The sequence below is a fragment of the Lithobates pipiens genome, unplaced genomic scaffold (assembly GCF_037356315.1).
Source record: "Lithobates pipiens isolate NorthernLeopardFrog02 unplaced genomic scaffold, aLitPip1_a1.2 Scaffold_16, whole genome shotgun sequence".
Classification (NCBI taxonomy): Eukaryota; Metazoa; Chordata; class Amphibia; order Anura; family Ranidae; genus Lithobates; species Lithobates pipiens.
The window spans coordinates 393,549,834-393,569,645 of NW_027507748.1; the positions used below are offsets into that span (position 1 = coordinate 393,549,834).

At 46.1% G+C, this 19,812-nt stretch overlaps 1 long non-coding RNA gene and 1 pseudogene across 4 annotated transcripts in view; one reads left to right on the plus strand and one right to left on the minus strand.

Annotated features, from left to right (window-relative positions):
* The window catches only part of LOC143983058 (uncharacterized), a 222,225-nt gene extending 218,655 nt beyond the window's left edge, over window positions 1-3,570 (minus strand). Inside the window, exon 1 of one of the 3 annotated variants that reach the window (XR_013274558.1) lies at window positions 3,262-3,570. This is a non-coding gene — a long non-coding RNA (uncharacterized LOC143983058). The remainder of the gene's footprint in view (window positions 1-3,261) is intronic. The other 2 variants (XR_013274557.1, XR_013274559.1) reach the window with 2 other exon arrangements.
* LOC143983057 (multidrug and toxin extrusion protein 2-like) overlaps window positions 1-19,604 on the plus strand; it is a 115,780-nt pseudogene extending 96,176 nt beyond the window's left edge. Inside the window, exons 15-17 of the transcript XR_013274556.1 lie at window positions 5,887-5,981; window positions 8,877-8,979; window positions 19,043-19,604. The product of XR_013274556.1 is annotated as a multidrug and toxin extrusion protein 2-like (transcript). The remainder of the gene's footprint in view (window positions 1-5,886; window positions 5,982-8,876; window positions 8,980-19,042) is intronic.
* Window positions 19,605-19,812: the final 208 nt, after the last annotated feature.

Genomic DNA, 19,812 nt, shown 5'->3' on the forward strand with positions numbered 1-19,812 from the left:
CAACTGACACTAAATGCAGTGATCAGTAAATAAATTATTACTGCAATCAGTGACACTGTGACTGGGAGGGGGAGGGGATCGGGGGGCCATCGGGGGGGTGATCGGGGGGGGGGATTTGTGTGCCTATGTGTGCCTACATGTCAGTGTAGTGTTGGTGCACACTTACTTTCAGTGTTCTCCTCGTAGTCCGGTCAAAAAGACCGCCCCGAGGAGAATGACATCATTTCCTCCCTGCCTGTGTTTACTATACACAGCGGGGGAAGCTTCTCATTCGCCAGGAGCGATCGAGAGGGGATGGCCAGAAACCAACGGCCATCCCCTCATCCCGGATCGCCCCTGCAGCGAAACGGACCCCCCACCCGCTGGAAGGCGAGCACGTACATGTACGTGCTTGTGCCTGTCGGTGCCATTGCACCGACGTACATTGCCATGCGACGGTCCTTAAGTGGTTAAGTAATCTTCCGCAGCAACCCAATTCTTTCAGAAAGATGCACTTTATTGACTTCCAATACAGAACAAAGTCTTGTGACAGATGACAAAATCCAACAGAGTATGTATGACAATGAATATTTTTCCTAGACATGTGCCTTCAAAATCACACACCCAGACTGAATGCCAGCTTGAATGTCCATTCAAGTACTCATGTGGTCTGACACGGGGGGGGGGGGGGGGGGGGGGCTGGAGGGTGGTTTCTGCTAGGTCAACCAAATGTTTCCCATGAATACCCCCCTCAAGTCTAATTACCATCAATAAATACTTCTTCTATGGTCCTGCATCATCATTAAGTTAAAACAATGTATCCTTTGAAATGTTCAATTAGTTTAACAAGCCCTACCTCACACACACACCTAAATAGACTTGCATAAGAGCAACACATCAAAGGGTCTTCAGCTGTCCCTTTGATATGTTAAAATTCAGTTGGCTTGGACAACTCAACTGAATTTCTGGTCATTATGGTACTTTAAAGCGGGTGTCTGCGTTTTTTTTTTTTTTTTTTTAAGCCAGCAGCTACAAATACTGCAGCTGCTGACTTTTAAAATAGTGACACTTACCTGTCCAGCGCGTCTGCGATGTCGGCACCCGAAGCCGATCTCTAGATCGACACTCGAGTGCTGCCGCCGCCATCTTGGGTATGGGAATCAGGAAATGGAGCCTTTCGGCTTCATTTCCCGGTTCCCTACTGCGCATGCGCGAGCCGCGCTGCGCAATGAGGACGGTCCCCGCTGCCTCTGGGATCTGTGTGTTTCCCAGCAGGCAGCGGGGCACTTGCGGAAGGGGGCGGGCACTTGCGGAAAGGGGCGTAATGTACGCCCCTTTCCGCAGAGAGCTAGCCCGGAAGTGGGTGCAGTTACCTGGATTATCCAGGTAACTGCACCCCCCTCCCCCCTGAAAGGTGCCAATTGTGGCGCCGGAGGGGGGGAGGAATCCGATGAGTGGAAGGTCCATTTTAGGGTGGACCTCCGCTTTAACCCTTTCATGACTAAGCCTATTTTTGGAATTTGGTGTTTACAAGTTAAAATCCATATTTTTGCTAGAAAATTACTTGGAACCCCCAAACATTATATATATTTTTTTAGCAGAGTCTCTAGAGAATAAAACGGCGATTATTGCAATATTTTATGTCACACGGTATTTGTGCAACGGTGTTTTAAATGCAACTTTTTGGGAAAAGGGACACTTTCATGAATTAAAAAAAAAAAAAAAACAGTAAAATTAGCCCAATTTTTTGGCGTAATGTGAAAGATAATGTTACGCCGAGTAAATAGATACCAAATATGTCACACTTTATAATTGCGCGCACTTGTGGATTGACGACAAAGTATGGTACCTAAAAATCTCAATAGGCGTCGCTTTAAATTTTTTTTACAGTTACCAGGTTAGCGTTAAAGAGGAGGTCTAGTGCTAGAATTATTGCTCTCGCTCTGACGATCGCGGCGATACCTCACATGTGTGATTTGACCACCGTTTACATACGCGGGCGCGACTTCCGTATGCGTTTTCTTTGCTTCGCGAGCTCGCGGGGACGGCGGGCGCTTTAAAAAATTTTTTTATTTTTTTATTTATTTTATTTATTTTAAAATGACTAAATTGTTTTAAAAAAATAAATAAAATTGATCACTTTTATTGCTGTCACAAGGAATGTAAACATCCCTTGTGACAGTAATAGGTGGTGACAGGTACTCTTTATGGATGGATCGGGGGTCTAAAAGACCCCCCACCCCTCCTTTACACTTCAATGTATTCAGATCGCTGAAAACGGCGTTTCTGAATACCGTATATTTTTTTAAAACCGGCGCCATTGGCAGCCGAGTAAACGGGAAGTGACGTCACGACGTCGCTTCCGTGTTTACGATGAGGAGACTGGAACGAAGCCGATTACGGCTTCGTTCCAGTTCCTCCCCAGCAGCCGGAGGCAGCGGAATTTGAATCGGTGCTCCCGATCGAGCGGGAGCACCGGTAACAGCGGTGGGAGGCGGCGGGAGGAGGGGGGGACGTCCCCTCCCGCTCCTCCGGCATAACAGCCGAGCGGCTTTTAGCCGCATCGGTTGTTATGCCTGGATAGCCAATCGCCTGCTGATGTGCCCACCTCCAGTACTGTACTACTCACCTATACTAATCAAGCAGGCAGAAGGAGGGGTGGAGGAGGGAGCATCCCTCCAGGCATTCCAAGCCCTTCCATGCAAACAGTGCTGGACAGCTGGGCTCACCATGACACCATCCACAATACCACTTCTGCGGGCAGTCTCTCAGTGCCAACTCAGCAGCTCCCACTCCAGCTCCTACCCCACAGCCTCTGAGTCCTGAGGATTCAAGCTGCATGGGGCAGAGTCAGAGCATCACTGGCGCTCCAGCCCCGCCCCTCCCTGCTGTGAAATAGGTATCGTTCTGCACGGCGCACCGCTGCCAGCCTGCCTCCCCTGTGTATCCATCATTCTCAGTGGCATCATGGGGCCCCCAGTTTCTGCGCAACGTGGGCTCAAGGACCAGCTGCTTTGGGGAAAGTGCAGGGGCCCCCCATGCTGCTGGGGCCCCTGGGCAGTGCCCAGGTGTGCCTGCTCATTAAGATGGCCCTGCGGTCAGTGACAGAAGTTTTTTCACCTTAATGCATAGGATGCATTAAGGTGAAAAAATGAGAGTTTACAAACCCTTTAACACAAAGAGTACAGGGGTCAGGAGTGCAAATCTCACAAAGTGCAGGGGTATTAAAGTAGAACTCCGGCCAAAAAAATGTTTTCCATGTCCTTGTTGCTGATCTCCTACCTTCACCAACTTTGCCATCCATGTTCTTCTGAGCTCTGTAGTTCCTCTGTAATTTGCTGAAAAAACGTTATTGCCTGGGGATTTCCTATTTGGCTTCTCTCTCTCTCTCCTAAGCTCAGCTAGCGGTCTGACACGCCCCCTTGTAGTCCTCTGTAACGCCGAGCAGGAGGAAGCAGACATGTTGTGGGTGGAGGGGGTCTCCCGGCCCCCAGTCTGTGCCGCCCATGGAGGAGGTGTCCTCCTTCTCTCTCTTACTCCTCACTGCTCCCCCAACTCCGTCCCCGCACTTCCGCCCCCCCACTCTTCCGCCTGCCTACTATCTCCGTGCAGAGCGGGGATGATTATCATCAGTAATCCCTTGTATGACACAGTGGGGATCTCTCACAATGTCAGGTATTGTATACGAGAACGCCAAGCGCTGATGTCCCACCCCCCGCCGTTATTAGCACAGTGCGCTGTCAATCATAATAACGGCAGATGGTGGGGCATCAGCGATCGGTATTCTTGTATACAATAACTGATACTGTGGAAGATCCTCACTGTGTCATACAAGGGATTACTGATGATAATCATCCCCGATCTACACTGGTGTTCCCTGACATGCTGGTTCTATGGTTCTCCCTGACATGCTGGTCCCATGCTCATCCTATGGTTGTCCCTGACCTGCTGGTCCCATGATGGTCCTACGGTGGTCCCTGACATGCTGGTCCCATGATGGTCCTACGGTGGTCCCTGAGATGCTGGTCCCATGCTCATCCTATGGTTGTCCCTGACATGCTGATCCCATGCTGGTCCTACGGTGTTCCCTGACATGCTGGCCCCATGCTGGTCCTATGGTGGTCCCTGATATGCTGTTCCCATGCTGGTCCTATGGTGGTCCCAGACATGCTTGTCCCATGCTGGTCCTATGGTGGTCCCTGACATGCTGGTACTATGCTGGTCCTATGGTGGTCTCTGACATCCTGGCCCCATGCTGGTCCCTGACATGCTGGTCCCATGCTAATCCTATGGTGGTCCCTGATGTGCTGGTCCCATACTGGTCCTATGGTGTTCCCTGACATGCTGGTCCCATGCTGGTCCTATGGTGGTCCTTGTCATGTTGGTCCCATGCTGGCCCTATGGTGGGCTCTGACATGCTGGTCCCATGGTGGTCCCATGCTGGTCCTAAGGTGGTCCCTGACATGGTGGTTCCTGACATGCTGGTCCCTGACATGTTGGTCCCATGCTGGTCCTTTGGTGGTCTCTGACATGCTGATCCCATGCTAGTCCTATGGTGGTGCCTCCCATGCTGGTCCCACGCTGGTCCTATGGTGGTCCCTGACATGGTGGTCCCTGACATGCTTATCCCATATGACGGTCCCTCCCATGTTGGTCCCATGCTGGTTCTATGATAGTCTCTGACATGCTGGTCCCATGGTGGTCTCCTGACATGGTGGTCCCTGAAATTTGGCACTGGTGGTCCCTGACATGGTGCTCCCTGACATTTGGCACTGGTGGTCCCTGACATGGTGGTCCCTGACGAGTGGCACTGGTGGTCTTTGACATGCTGCACTGGTGGTCCCTGACATTTGGCACTGGTGGTCCCTGACATTTGGCACTGGTGGTCCCTGACATTACAGTTAGAGAGAGAGAGAAGAGGATATGATGCAATGGCTGTTCTAAGACCTGCCAGAATACCGGCTGCATTTTTTAAATCCTAAAACTGACTTCCTGAAATTGAAATCCGTCATATCTCTTAACGGTGACAAATGTAATAACTATTTAGTGTTTTGTGTGTGTGTGTGTGTGTGTGTGTGGGGGGGGGGGGGGGGGGGTGTACTAATGGAGTTCTGCTTTAAGACACAGAGTAAGACACAGACAGTTGGGTCAGGAGTGTGCAACATACAGAATACAGGGGTTAGCAGGGGTTAGGAGTGAACACTACAGAGGGCAGGGGCCAGGAATAGATAATGCACAGTCACTAGACAGAGTACAATAGAAAATGACGTCCCACCCCAAGCCAAAATCCCCCCCTACTAGTACAAATTCCCTCTTTACAGTACAGCTTTATTCCCTCTAGTACAGCTCCCCCAGTACAGCTTTTCCCCTGAGTACAGCTCGCCCCCTCAGTATAGCCCCCTACCCCCAGTACAGATATCCCCCTCCGTAAACACACTGACCAGACCAGGGCAGTTCAGAATAAGTGAAAAATTCCCTCAACCAGGTCATGTGTCTGGAGTGGGGGAGAAGCAGCCTCCCTTGCTCTGAATTGACAGACTGCAGGAGCAGCTCCTGCTGTCAGCACTACCTGTTGCACCATGGATGCTCTGGCGGGAAGGAGTGTGTAGTGCCCCTTACTTCATCTACACCCCATATAGGACCCTGAAGCTCGGGGATCTCAACACAGTCTGGCTACAGAAATTGGCAAATAGATGTGTCTAACAGTAAATTATTTTTTTGCTTAAAATAATTTGAGAGTAAGATTCCTAAATAAGCCGACATTTAGTTTATTGCTACAACTGTATCTGAAATATTTTCTTTATACTGCTAATACATTTCACCATTTGATATTTTTTGTAAAGACAATTATCGTAGCTTTTGGTGCTAATAGTTGTATATTTTTCAAACGCATGTTTTATCTTCAAGGTCTATGGATTGGAATGTTTTGTCCAGTGTTGTTGCAAACCTGCATCTATATACCCTATATCTGTTCTATCGACTGGCAAAAGGCCTGTGAAGAGGTAATGACCTTACTTACTCAGATAAAGGATGCTGTAGTTCTACTTAAAATGAATTTGTGCTTTGCCCATGAGGGCAAACTGCCCCGCTCCCCACCTGCACATATTATTGTTTCTTTGCTCCTTCACTATTTCGTTAAGCAGCTGGTAGAGCAGAGAAATACCCGGTACTTCCTGGTATGGGGAGAATCTGAATCTTTTATTTTAATTCATTATTTCCAAACGTATAATGTACTGTTTTTACATGATTTCTGATTTAGAAAGTGCTTTACAGGATGTGCACTCATTTGCTATTATATACAGATCCTCTAGTTTGCTATCAGACCTATTGGTCCCTACAGGTAGCTATTGTATATAAAGATCTAGATCACCCATATTCCCTTTTTCTTTCTTCTTTACAAAATTTCTCTATCCCAAACCCCAATATATGTAGCATTGCCGCCCAAGGAGTCGCTGGAAATTGGCTGGATTCTTTTTCCCAGTAGTTCCCCCACAGCCAGGCACAATCAGTCACTCTTTGGCTCAATAACAAGTCTAGGGTTGTTCTTTTTTGATGTTTTTATATTTGGGGTAACTGGGATAGAGTTGAGGGAGTGGAGTGGAATACTCCAAAAATAACTATGTACAAGATGAGGACAACAAAATTTCCTTCTGAAGAACTAAAGCAAAGTCCTTGCAAAAGCAAACTGAGGGCTTGGCTTTGTAGTAGAAGCAGTTCAAGGGTACAAGCTTCTTCTTTAGAGCAATCAGAGGATAGTTTCTTTACAAGGAATTAGATCCCAGATAGCAAGCAATTGTGCTGCAAGTTTGAAAATTACTTGCTAAGCTATTGCTAGATGTGCCAGGCTTCACAAGTTTGTTGCACAATTGCATAGTTGGCAACATTGTGGAAAAATGTATAGGGTCACTTTTTTGTGCGTAGGCAGAGTCTTATTATAATTAGGGTTGAGGCATTCATTTGCAGGTGTGACTTGTGGAGGAATAAAAATGTGGCTCACAAATCATGCCACAGCTAAAAATGGGTGTGGTTTAAACTAAATATTGGGTGTGGCTCAAAGGGGGTGTAGTTTGAGCCTGAGATGAATGAGGGATGGTGGGAGAGAGAGAGAAAGAAAAAGATGGGGAGGGAAGGAGAGAGGAGGAAGAAAAGAGAGAGGAATTGAAGGACAGCAGGCCCAGATCCTACACCACAATAGCAATATGTATATTCCAGAAAGTTTAACAAATCAGCAGATAAAGATACTCCAAACACCTGTTGTTAGCACTTCAATCATCATGGCACCTTGCATGGCTGGTATGGTATCAGGATGATTGAAGTGCATTATTTCTAATATTACATTGTAATATAAAATGAAATAGTTCAACTCACCATAATGCAGAATCAGTAGGAGCCCTGAGCTGAGCAGAGTCCCTCCTTACACCAGGTGTCCCCAGCAGAGTCCCTCCTTACACCAGGTGTACTTCTGATAACACTTTATACTGTGGCCTTTGCAGTATCATTTGTCACTAGACATCCAGAAAACATGTACATACAGACAAAATGCATACTTGTAAGATCCTGACTTGGGCATATCTTTTTGTAATCTCTAAAAGGGATGTTCAGCTTTTGGTAACACCTTTGGTCACAGGTAAAACAAGAAGTGTTATGTTATAAAAACAACTGTGGTGAACCCTGGCTCTATCTCATGCTCATTTACTAAGGCAACTATAACTGTTTGTGACTGATGACACTGTCCATTTGTCAAGCTGGAGGGAAAAGAGTGTCTGGCAGACATAAAAGATCAAATTTTTCCAAAGTCCTGTTTCATAAGAAGTTGCCCCCTGTTGACCACTTGTTTTTCTAGTTCTGGGGTCGCACAGATCCAGCAAGTGTCCAGGGCTGTAATGCAGCATCCTTAGTTGCTTGGTTTGCTTCCATGTGTGAGTTTTAATGTTAGTATGGCTACCTCAGTAAGAAGCTGGAAGGCTGAAAACAGGCAATCAATTAACTTGGCATGCTTTATTGGATTACCCGTCGAAATAAAAACAAACTTCGGCCCTTCAAATGGAACCAAAATATCTTATCTCTACTATATCTTGACTATCTATATAAATATATACTCTTTTTATAGCTCATGGGCTTTCCTAAAACATGGAGCTCTGCTTCTTGAGCTGGGGGAAAAGGATCCAATGACTGGCAGGAGTGTGTCCTGCACTGGGCTCACAGCAGCTAAATCCTACGTCATCAATTTAACAAATGTGTTTTTTCTTTGTCTCCAATCTCCTCTGATAAAAGCAATAAGGTGGCTGGATACAAATGTACGCATTTTTTCATTGTTAGATTTGTACATAAACAAAGAAAACAAATTCATATTTTAAACCTTTCATTAGACAAACATTTAGTTAGCTCTATATTTGATGTGCAGAATGTGGGACCATTAAAAATTAAATATTTCACCAAAATAACGCCTGGAACTTTGTATAATAGCACCTTTGCATAAAGCTACTGCGCTGATATATTGGGGTGAACCCTTCATTACTGGGTCCAGCTTGCATAAATATATTACAATGGCTTGTTTTCTATCATGCTGTTTGTGTCAGAACTCCAGTTTCATGTTTCAAAAACACAACTTTTTCCTGGCAATATTATTCCTGGCAATATTATATATTAAAAAAAAGCTTGGTCCTGAAGTGGTTAACACCATAATGACTCTGTAGTCAGTGCCAAATGAAAAGACAAATCTTTCCGGTGTAGGGACTGGTTCAGTAGCTTGGCCTCTGGCCATGAAGGGCACTAACTCACACAAGTAAGCAGTGTCATCATGTAGCTAAAGAAAAAATATAAAACTGACAGATTCTTAAAGTGATTGAATATTATTTGTATTGTGTGCACCTAATTTATATATTTCACTTTGCCAGGCTAAAATAAGAGCTGGAGTGAAACCATTAAACGTCCTGGACCCCAGTATTTCACAATCTCAAACAGATGATTCAATATCTAAACTTAACTTGGTGGAAAGTGGTAAGTTGACCACACAAAAGAGTGATCCATGTGTTGCTGTATTTTTTGATATATGGTAAAAGAAAGTTGTCAATTTATAAATGTATGGAAGGATAAATAAGGAAACAATGTAAGGCTTGATTGGCCATTATCATTTAGATGTCTTTTGATACCTTTTTATTTACTTAAATGCAGTGGCTTGACTGGGCCTGGGTACCAAGGATGCAAGTCTCTATTTTTAAAGCTAAATTCTGGGCTGATTATTAAACATATGCCCTAGAAAAAAAAAGCACCGGATCCTTTTATTAGCTCAGGTGGTTGTGGGCAAACAACGTTAATAACTTTTAAAAGCCCACAGGTAGGCTTTGAGGAGACCTAACAACGATTATATAGGACCTCCAAGTAACAGGTTTCTTCACTTGTGCCTTACTTGTAGATTTCATTGACGGGGTGTTCATATTGCATTGATGTTTTACCACTATGTTCCAAAAGTCTCTCTAGCACAACCAACAGTGCTCAGTTGTCTATAAATCCCTTCACTCATATTTGTCTCACTATTGCTGAGTATGTGCATTTATCCTGTAGAAGAGGTTCTTCACTAGGGATGAGTGATGATGTACTTTCACACTTTTGGCAAGCACATCTGCTCACTCTCTATTTCCAGGCACACCAGTGGTTTGGTGAACAGTAGTGATGGACGAACTTCCGATGGGATGTAACTTTCGCGGTGGGCCCCATTGACTTCAATGGGAGGCGAACTTTGCAAACCTACAGGTCAAATTTGCAGCCACAAAATAATTAATAGCTGTGCAAACATAGTCCCACCACATGGCCAATGACATAACACATGTATGAGGTGAATCTGGGATCGACAACTACAAGCATTCTTTTTTTATATGGGAAATTGTTGTGACAATTCAGGACTGTGGAGCGCATGAAGGCAATGGAGGAGAGGGAAGGTCAGGGTAGGCAAAGAAGAGGGTGCAGTAGATGATCACCAGCAGCGTGACATACAGCAATGACACCTGCACCGTGATAGAGTCATCTGACACCAGCACCGTGATAGAGAGCACTGACATCAGCAGCGTGACATACAGCAATGACACCTGCACCGTGATAGAGTGATCTGACAACAGCACCGTGATAGAGAGCACTGACATCAGCAGCGTGACATACAGCAATGACACCTGCACCGTGATAGAGTGATCTGACAACAGCACCGTGATAGAGAGCACTGACATCAGCAGCGTGACATAAAGCACTATCACCAGCACCGTGATATACAGCACTGACAGCAGCACCGTGATAGAGAGTACTGACATCAGCACCGTGATATACAGCACTGACACCTGCACCGTAAGCAGCCCCAGGAGGAAGTCAGCATAGCACAGGGATGGTGGGAGCCCCTCATAATGAGCATAGCACAGGGATGGTGGGAGCCCTTCATAATGAGCATAGCACAGGGATGGTGGGAGCCCCTCATAATATGCACAGCAGAGGTACAGCCCCAAGAGAAAGTCAGCACAGCACAGGGATGGTGGGAGCCCCTCATAATAAGCAGCCCCAGGAGGATGTCAGCATAGCACAGGGATGGTGGGAGCCCCTCATAATAAGCAGCCCCAAGAGGAAGTCAGCACAGCACAGGGATGGTGGGAGCCTCTCATAATAAGCAGCCCCAGGAGGAAGTCAGCATAGCACAGGGATGGTGGGAGTCCCTCATAATAAGCAGCCCCAGGAGGATGTCAGCATAGCACAGGGATGGTGGGAGCCCCTCATAATAAGCAGCTCCAGGAGGAAGTCAGCACAGCACAGGGATGGTGGGAGCCCCTCATAATATGCACAGCAGAGGTACAGCCCCAGGAGGAAGTCAGCACAGCACAGGGATGGTGGGAGCCCCTCATAATAAGCAGCCCCAGTAGAAATATGACACCGCTCAACCTCTTCAAAGAGGAGGGTACGGGCATATAGTACGGTGTGCCTTTTTTTGGACAAGAAAGTGAGCCAAATGAAGAAAGAAGGTCTGTGTGCTCGATTAAAAAAATTGTTTATAGACATATACATGGTCTACTGGTCACATGTGTTTAATTCCTCCGAGATCCATGCCTCCCTATACACTGTCGTGAGCTAGGCGAGTACGCTAATCGATCACGATCCCCCCTGCTGCGCTGAACGTCCTTTCGGACAGGACACTGGACGAGGGGCAAGCCAACATTTCGAATTGCAAATTGGGCAAGCTCTGGCCAGAGGTCAAGCCTGCCCACCCAGTAGTCCAGGGGTTCATCACTCCTCAGAGCGTCCACATCGGCCGTTAACCCGATGTAGTCGGACACCTGACGGTCTAGGCGTTCCCTGATGCTGGATCCGGATGACACCTGTAGATGGGTCGGCTGAAAGAATGACCTCATATCTGAAGTCACCAACACATCTTCAAACCGGCCTCTTCTTGCAGGCGCTCTGTTGGATTGGTACCCGCAACTCCTTCTCTGGGAGTGGGAATTGCTCCTCTGCCAGCGCACGCAAAAGCAGAATGCAGCATTTCTCAAAGCAAGGCCTGGAAGTGCTCCATTCTGACAGCCCTCTATGACGGCGGTAACATTTCCGCCATTTTGTGTTTGTACCGGGGGTCTAAGTACGTTGCCACCCAGTACTGGTCCTTGACCCTTATGCTTTTTATACGGGGGTCCCTATTAAAACACTGGAGCATGAAGGCCCCCATCTGCACTAAACTGGAAGCGGTGTGGTGGCCTGGCTCCTGCTCATCATCCAGGATAATGTCATCCTCTTCATTCTCCTCTCCCCATCCACGCACAACAGGGATCCCAGAAAGGTTTAAAGCATGCTCTCCTTGCTCCTCCTCATCCGCCCCGGCACCATCCTCCTCTGACTCCTCTTCAGACTCCTGTTGTTCACTTGTCTCAGATAGAGCAATCAGGATGACTGGGGGTTGGGACTTTAAATGAAGCAGGCAGGTGTAAAACATTTAAATTTATTGGAAAATCAATGGTAAGTTGCATGAGGATAATCATGAGTACACCAAGAAGACCAATATATTCCATACAATGGATAGACATACAGCAATAACAATTGACCACTAAAAATTCAAATCACATTACAAGTGATCATTAAGTAAGTAAAACATATAGTTGGCATAAAACATGGCATATAGTAGCTCTATGCATTTCGTGGATTCATCCACTCTTCAGGAGCATGCACGTGGAAAACTGAATGCTGTAGTATAATAATAAGAATATCTGTAAGGTCTGACCCTGTCACGGAAAGCAGAGATTAAAATAAAGTAATTAGAAGTAATTAGAAGTAATATTGGCTAGGATAAAACCAATAGATAGAGTAGCCCCCCCCCTGGGAATTCATCCAGCATTGCGACTTCCTCATCTTCCCGCTCCTGCTCCTCCACAGCTTGATCAATGACATGACGCAATGCACGCTTCATAAAGAAGGCATAAGGTACCATGTCACTGATGGTACCATGGCTGCGACTGACCAGTTTGGTGATCTCATCAAATGGCCGCAGAAGTCTGCATGCGTCACGCATGAGCAGCCACTGGCGCGGTGAAAAAAACCCCAGCTCCCCAGAACCTGTTCCGCCGCAGAGTTCATACAGGTAGACAGTAACTGCACGTTTCTGCTGGAGCAGCCTATCAAGCATATAGAAGGTTGAGTTCCATCGCGTCGGGCAATCGCAAATAAGACGTCTGACCGGCAGATTGTGTCGCCGCTGAATGTCAGCAAGGTGAGCCATGGCCGTGTAAGATCTTCTGAAATGGGCTGAGATTTTCCTTGCCTGCCGCAAGATGTCCTGGACCCCAGGGTATTTGACAACGAATCGCTGCACGACCAAGTTTAAGACGTGTGCCATGCATGGCACGTGCGTGATTTTGCCCTGTTTCAATGCGCTAAGCAGATTGGCACCGTTGTCACACACCACTTTACCAACTGTCAAATTGAGCGGTGTTAGCCACTGATCTACCTGTGAACGCAAAGCTGAAAGGAGTGCCGGGCCAGTGTGGCTCTTGGCTTCCAGGCACAACAGACGCAGCAGGGCATGGCAACGTCTCACCTGGCATGTCGAATAGGTTCTGGGGAGCTTGGGCGGCGCAGCAAAAGAGACGCTAGCAGCAGAAAAGGAGGAGTCAGCTGAGGAGGAGAGGGAGAAGGATGGAGTAGGAGGAGGAGGAGGAGAAGAATGGCCAGGCCTGCATGCAATCCGTGGCGGTAAAACCAAATCTACACGGGTGCCACGGGTTACATGCTTGACGGCCGTCAGAAGGTTCACCCAGTGGGCAGTAAAAGTGATATACCTTCCCTGCCCGTGTTTGCTAGACCACGTGTCTGTGGTCAGATGTATCTTGGCACCGACACTGTGTGCCAGAGATACATTCACTTGCCGCTGAACATGGCCATATAGCTCTGGGATGCCCTTCTCTGAGAAATACTTCCTTCCTAGGACCTTCCATTGTGGTGCTCCAATGGCCACAAATTTTCGAAAGGCCTCCGAGTCCACCAGTTTATATGGCAGTAGTTGGCGGGCTATGAGTTCTGACAAGCCAGCCGTCAACCGTTGGGCAAGAGGGTTATCCGGCGTCATCATTTTTTTTACGCTCGAACATTAGGCCCACGGAAGCCTGCCTTTTTGCAGAAAAACGTGAGCTTGGCGTGATGGAAGGTGGAGTGGAGGACAATTGTGAGGAGAGAGGAGAAGTAGAAGACGAGGCTGGACAGTGAGAGCCTGGAGTGTGGCTTTGTGTGTTCCGTTGCTCCCACTGGGCTCGGTGATGGCTGCTCATGTGCCTTCTTAAGGCGGTCGTCCCTAGGTGAGTGTTGGGCTTACCGCGAATAAAGCGTTGACTGCAAAGATTGCAGATGGCAACGCTATTGTCAGCAGCGGACACGTTAAAAAAAGCCCACACTGCGGAGCCATGTGCCGGTGTCCTGGGAGCGCCAGATGTGACCGTACATGGTCGATGACTCGCTCCTGATACATTTGCAGTCTGCTTTGTCCCTCCTGTGCAATGTAAGTTATTCCTGCTTCTCCTCCCTATCTGCTGGTCCATATCTCCCTCTGAACTCCCTTCCTCTTCCTCTCTTGTGGGCACCCACGTGACATCACTAGAGACGTCATCATCAACGTCACCTTCCCCACCGCTATAAGTAGAGATCTCGGAGTAGTCAGCAACCCCGGGGACCAACCTCCACCTTGGGCAGATCTGGGTACTGTCGTCAGACTGCTGAGTAGCGGTTGTTGCTACCTCCTCTTCCTGATCCAATACCAAGAGTGGCTGCGCATCAGAAATGTCTTGATATGGATCAGAAAATAATTCCTGTGACTCAAGAGGAAGGTATGTGGTGGTGTTGTTGGTGGTAGTGTCTTTGGGGGTGCACATAGCAGAGAGTGAAGAAGAGGGTGCAGACCGAGAGGATGAGGAGAGTGCAGAAGAGTAAGGCTGAGTGAGCCGCTCAACCAAGTCTGGTGCGTTCCTTTAAATGAATTGAACGCACCTTCTGCAACTTCCCACTTTGGCTCAAGCCTGTTGCTCCTGCCCTACCCCTACCACCCCTGCGGAAGGGCCTGCCTCTTCCTCTGCCTGTCATTTTTTAAATGATCCTGTGACAAAACTCTCAGTCCCTATACTGATAAAGGACTGCTGCAGTATAGGGCAGCGGTCAGCAGTAGTGCACCTCAACCCTATGTATTGTGGACCTATACCAGTCCTTATGGAACAGCAGACTGTACCTCACTCAACCCTATGTACTGTAGCACCCTAGAACAAGTTACCAGTCCTTATAAGGACCTTTGAGGTACAAGTAGGTTGTGACTGATTAGCAGACTGTACGTCAGTCCCTATACTGATGAAGGACTGCTGCAGTATAGGGCAGCGGTCAGCAGTAAAGCACCTCAACCCTATGTATTGTGGACCTATATCAGTCCTTATGGAATAGCAGACTGTACCTCACTCAACCCTATGTACTGTAGCACCCTAGACCAAGTTACCAGTCCTTATAAGGACCTTTGTGGAACAAGTAGGTTGTGACTGATTAGCAGACTGTACGTCAGTCCCTATACTGATGAAGGACTGCTGCAGTATAGGGCAGCGGTCAGCAGTAGTGCACCTCAACCCTATGTATTGTGGACCTATACCAGTCCTTACGGAATAGCAGACTGTACCTCACTCAACCCTATGTACTGTAGCACCCTAGACCAAGTTACCAGTCCTTATAAGGACCTTTGTGGAACAAGTAGGTTGTGACTGATTAGCAGACTGTACGTCAGTCCCTATACTGATGAAGGACTGCTGCAGTATAGAGCAGCGGTCAGCAGTAGTGCACCTCAACCCTATGTATTGTGGACCTATACCAGTCCTTATGGAATAGCAGACTGTACCTCACTCAACCCTATGTACTGTAGCACCCTAGACCAAGTTACCAGTCCTTATAAGGACCTTTGTGGAAAAAGTAGGTTGTGACTGATTAGCAGACTGCAGCAGAAGGGCAGCAGTCAAGTATAATATTATTTCTACATTTGGAAGAAAGAATATTATACGTGTACAAGCCTATTACCATACCAGTCCTGAAAAGAACCTTTGTGGACCTAATAGTAACAGTTACTGATTAAACTGACCCTCACTGCCTCACACACAGCTTCCTGCCTGTCCCTATATAAACTGACAAAACAGAGGCTGCTGGAACAATAACTTGAATAGCACTTTGTGGACCTGATAGTAACAGCTAATGATTAAACTGACTGTCCCTGCAGCACACACCGTCCTGTCCCTTTCTCTAAACTGACAAAAGACACTCAGGCTGCTGCAACAATCAGTAGCACAGCTGTGCCTCAAACCTATATCCTGAACTACACCTAACACCTATACCAGTCCTGAAAATAACTTTTGTGTACCAAATAGCTAGCGATTTGGGTCACTGCAATCTCTCCCTGCTCCACACAGCAACCTTTCCCTATAGTGACAGAAGAAAGAATGTAAAATGGCCGCCGGATCGGGTCTATTTATAAGTTAGGGGGAATGTCCAAGTGTCCATGTGCTGTAATGTCTCAATTGGCTGTCCTGTACCCCATGATGGATGTGTCATCATAGGTCAAAGTTCTTTTACACAGTAAACACGGAAGTCCACCGGGCGAACGGCGGCAATAGTCCGCCGATCGGGCGGACCGCGAACAGCCAAAATTCGCCGCGAAACGACCGCCGGGCGAACCGTTCGGCCATCACTAGTGAACAGGAGTCTGTTCCCTCTTTCCCTTCACACATAAAGCAAAAGTACCTTTTTTATACCTACCCTTCCTCTGTCTTTGGCCTTTTACCATCTCCACACCAGATTCTAGACTAATTTAAGAAGTTTTTGCTAATATTACCTAGCTGCAGAAAAACCCTTCCAACCTAAATACCACCCATCCATTTTTAAAGAAAGTCTTGTCAAGGCCTATATTTATATACGCCTACAAGTGCACACAGACATATAGAATAATTAGGTCTGCTTTCCAAACTTAATCCAGTAAAAATATTTAATCATGCTTGCATATTTTAGCAATACTTTTGTGATATTGTTGACACATACCTGATAGCAGACTGAAATGAGTAGGTCAGCCACTATTGTATCTCCAGCCCAGACACCACTGAGTGTGGAACAGATAGTGTCAAGACACTAGAGGAACATGACTGCCGGTAGATGTTGTTGATAGCAGAATCTTGGGCTGGTGATGCTGAGCTGGAAGATCTGGCTGAACATCAGGTCAGGAACAGCCGAGCTGCAAGATGGACTAGTCGGGGTTCAGGAGGAAGTCTGAATGTACTGTGGGTTCAGGAGGTGGGGCTTGACAGTACTCCCAGTTAGTTTATGGCAGCCATGCACATCAAAGGTTGTAGCAGATGATAGACCCTTGGTAATGGTGTTGAGCTGATGCAGAAGCATGATCACAGAGATAGCCGAGGTCAACAATGAACGAATAGTGAGGTACAGAGGCATAATCAGGATCAGAGTCATAATGCAGCTAAAGAACCTTTGATCAGAAGTAAGAGCAAAATCCAGGATCAGATCAGAAGCAGGAACAAAAGAAAAATGCAGGACTCAAGCAAGGCACAGGGATTAGCTGAAGCTCAGTCAGCAGTGGCACTAGATAAGGGCATCCTTTAGACTGTGAATGTGCTCCTATGTCTGCCCGTATTCCTGCGGGCATGTGTGCACCTGGTCATGGTTCATTAAGATTTACCATGTACATGTTTCCTGAGCCAGCCAGCCAGCATAAAGAAATTCCCTGACACTTGTGTAATAAACGCTATAATTTAGTGTTTCTAAAGAAAATTAACTGTATGTGAGCATTAGACCAGGTTCACGTTTGTGTGTTGCAATAACAAGCGTAAAGTCACATGCATTCCCATAGTGTGCCAAAAATATGCATTCTTTTTGCAGGTGTTCGGTGGTGCCATTAATTCCTAATGACACCCCAATGTACCTTGTTAAGGTGCACAATTTTGTTTCTGCCACAATTCATGCTAAAAAAAATGGGGGTTTTGGTGCAGCTCCATTTAAAAAAGTGGATGCACATACGTAATAATAGATGCATAGAGGGCAGGTAAGCCTGGAGGGAGCCCATCCCTCCTTAAAGGCCTAGGGGTGCACTGGATGCCCAGCATATACCATATGCATGTGCTTCCACTGTGGAGTCTCTTAAAAATGTATATCGTTAGGACTGCAGATCATACTGGGGTGCCTTGAAGTGGCTCTGCAGCTTACGCATGTATTTGCAAATGTGTACAAACTAAACCCCTGTTTTTATTGTGAACTGTTAGACAGAATCATTTGATTGTTTTCAGGCTGATTGGTGAATTGAGCTGGGAATTTTCTTTGGTTTTGCTTGCAATGAATGAAACACAACCTGCAACTATACAATTCAGCGATCCAGATCCCTATCACTGCTGCAGAGCTACCTGCATATTCCTCCTCCAGCCAGATGCCAAGCTTTCAGTGCCCGCTCCACTCCACTCTGCCACAAGTTGTCTCTGCTCAAATGTAGCTTAATCAAGCTGACAGCACACATTGAAACTCCTGCCAGAAGCCACAGGCCTTACTGTATGTGTTTCACCCATAAGAGGCTTAATTGTAGGGAACAACCTGTAACCAATTAGACAATTTGAAGCTGCAGACAGTCAGTACATTTCTAAAATGTCCCATGACTGTATCAGATCTTCCTGACTGGCTGCAGTTTCAAGGTGTCTGGTTACATTTGTTACCATACAAAGCTTAGGGTTCTAGAAATGCATCCAGTTGTCCAGTGACTCTTCCTGTGTGGGTGTCGGCGGAAGAGAGAGCCCATCCTGGCCCTCTGCAACTCCAAATTTAAAGACAGCTGACTGCACACCAGCTCAGCCCGTATCTGTAGTAAAAATGGCTTCAGCTCAGCTCCATCTAGGCCACATTTTACCACATCCACAGGGCTTAGTCAGGACTAAGCCCTGTGGGTGCGGTGAAATGTGTCAGTGCTGTGTCCTGGATGGAGCTGAGCTACAGCCATTTTTTTTTTTTTTGGAAGGCGTGGCCTGGTTACATTTGTGATTACACATCACACTCAGTGAACTGTGGGACCAGGGCTATTTAATTAATGTAAGTTGTAATTTGTATGTGCCCGGGGAAGTGGCAGACCCTGCAGTAGTGTGAGTGTGCTTCCTGTGTGTCCTCTTGTTACAGTCAAACAACACTGCTGAGAGAGAGAGATGCAACAAAAAAAAAGGATGAAGACACAGAGCAGGAATGAGAAAAAATAAAGCTATAAATAGAAATTTTTTGTTATTGTGCATACTTAAATTACAGTAACCCATATTTTCAACCAATTACTCCTTTTCGATATATTTTAACTACATATTTTGCGTGCTTATTGTATAAGTATAAAGTTTCTTTTTTTCTTTTTTTTTTTACCTCTGGGACATGAAAGGTTTTGGAAGAATTTAGCAGATTCTCGCACAAAGGTTGAGAACCACTGAATAAGAACATCAATATATATACCTATATAACATAATAATAGTAATGATGATATCTTTATATGTCTGCTGTATTACAGGGGAAACAAGAGCATCTTATTCCAGCTTTGATGCTATTCCCATGCAGGACATGACTTCTGGAGAAGATCATACAAAGCAACAGGAAATAAAAGATGATCTACCTATGGAAACAACTAATGTTGTGGGTGAAATCCTCTCTACTAAACAGCTGATTGTCTGGAGAGGATTAGCATTGCTTATATCTATTAGTGTACTTATGATTGGTATTCTTATTAAGCTATTTACTACCAAAGGACACGCAGGAACTGATGAGTCTCAGTGAACACACTTAAACAAGTTTGTTATGTTTCCAGGACAATGTCACCACTACCTCGAGTTCCAAAAAACCTTTGTAATCCTTTACCTAAGTAACTAGTTCTTCAAGTTTTTCCATATAAAAAAAGTGAAAAATCAGCAAGTGCAGGACACAACAATGTGGCCTACAGTATTTAAATGGCTAACAAAAACATGTCAAGCAGGGACTTCAAACATAGCCATGAGATTTAGGATTACAGAGTACAATTTAGCACAGTGTTGGCAATGAAATATCTGTAAATAAATGATACATATAGTACCAACCTCTTTGATTGTAAAAGAAAAGTGTGTGATTTGTTTTAGTTCACTGAACATGCATAGTATTATAACAGGTTTGTAACACTGAGGAAGGTATACCATCTATCCCCTATAGTCTGTTCATAAGTAAAGCTGGAGGAGCAAGGGTAGGGTTACTAAGCCACCCATTCCTGATCTTCTCGAATGTGAGTGTAAGTTAAAGTGGAAGTAAACCCAT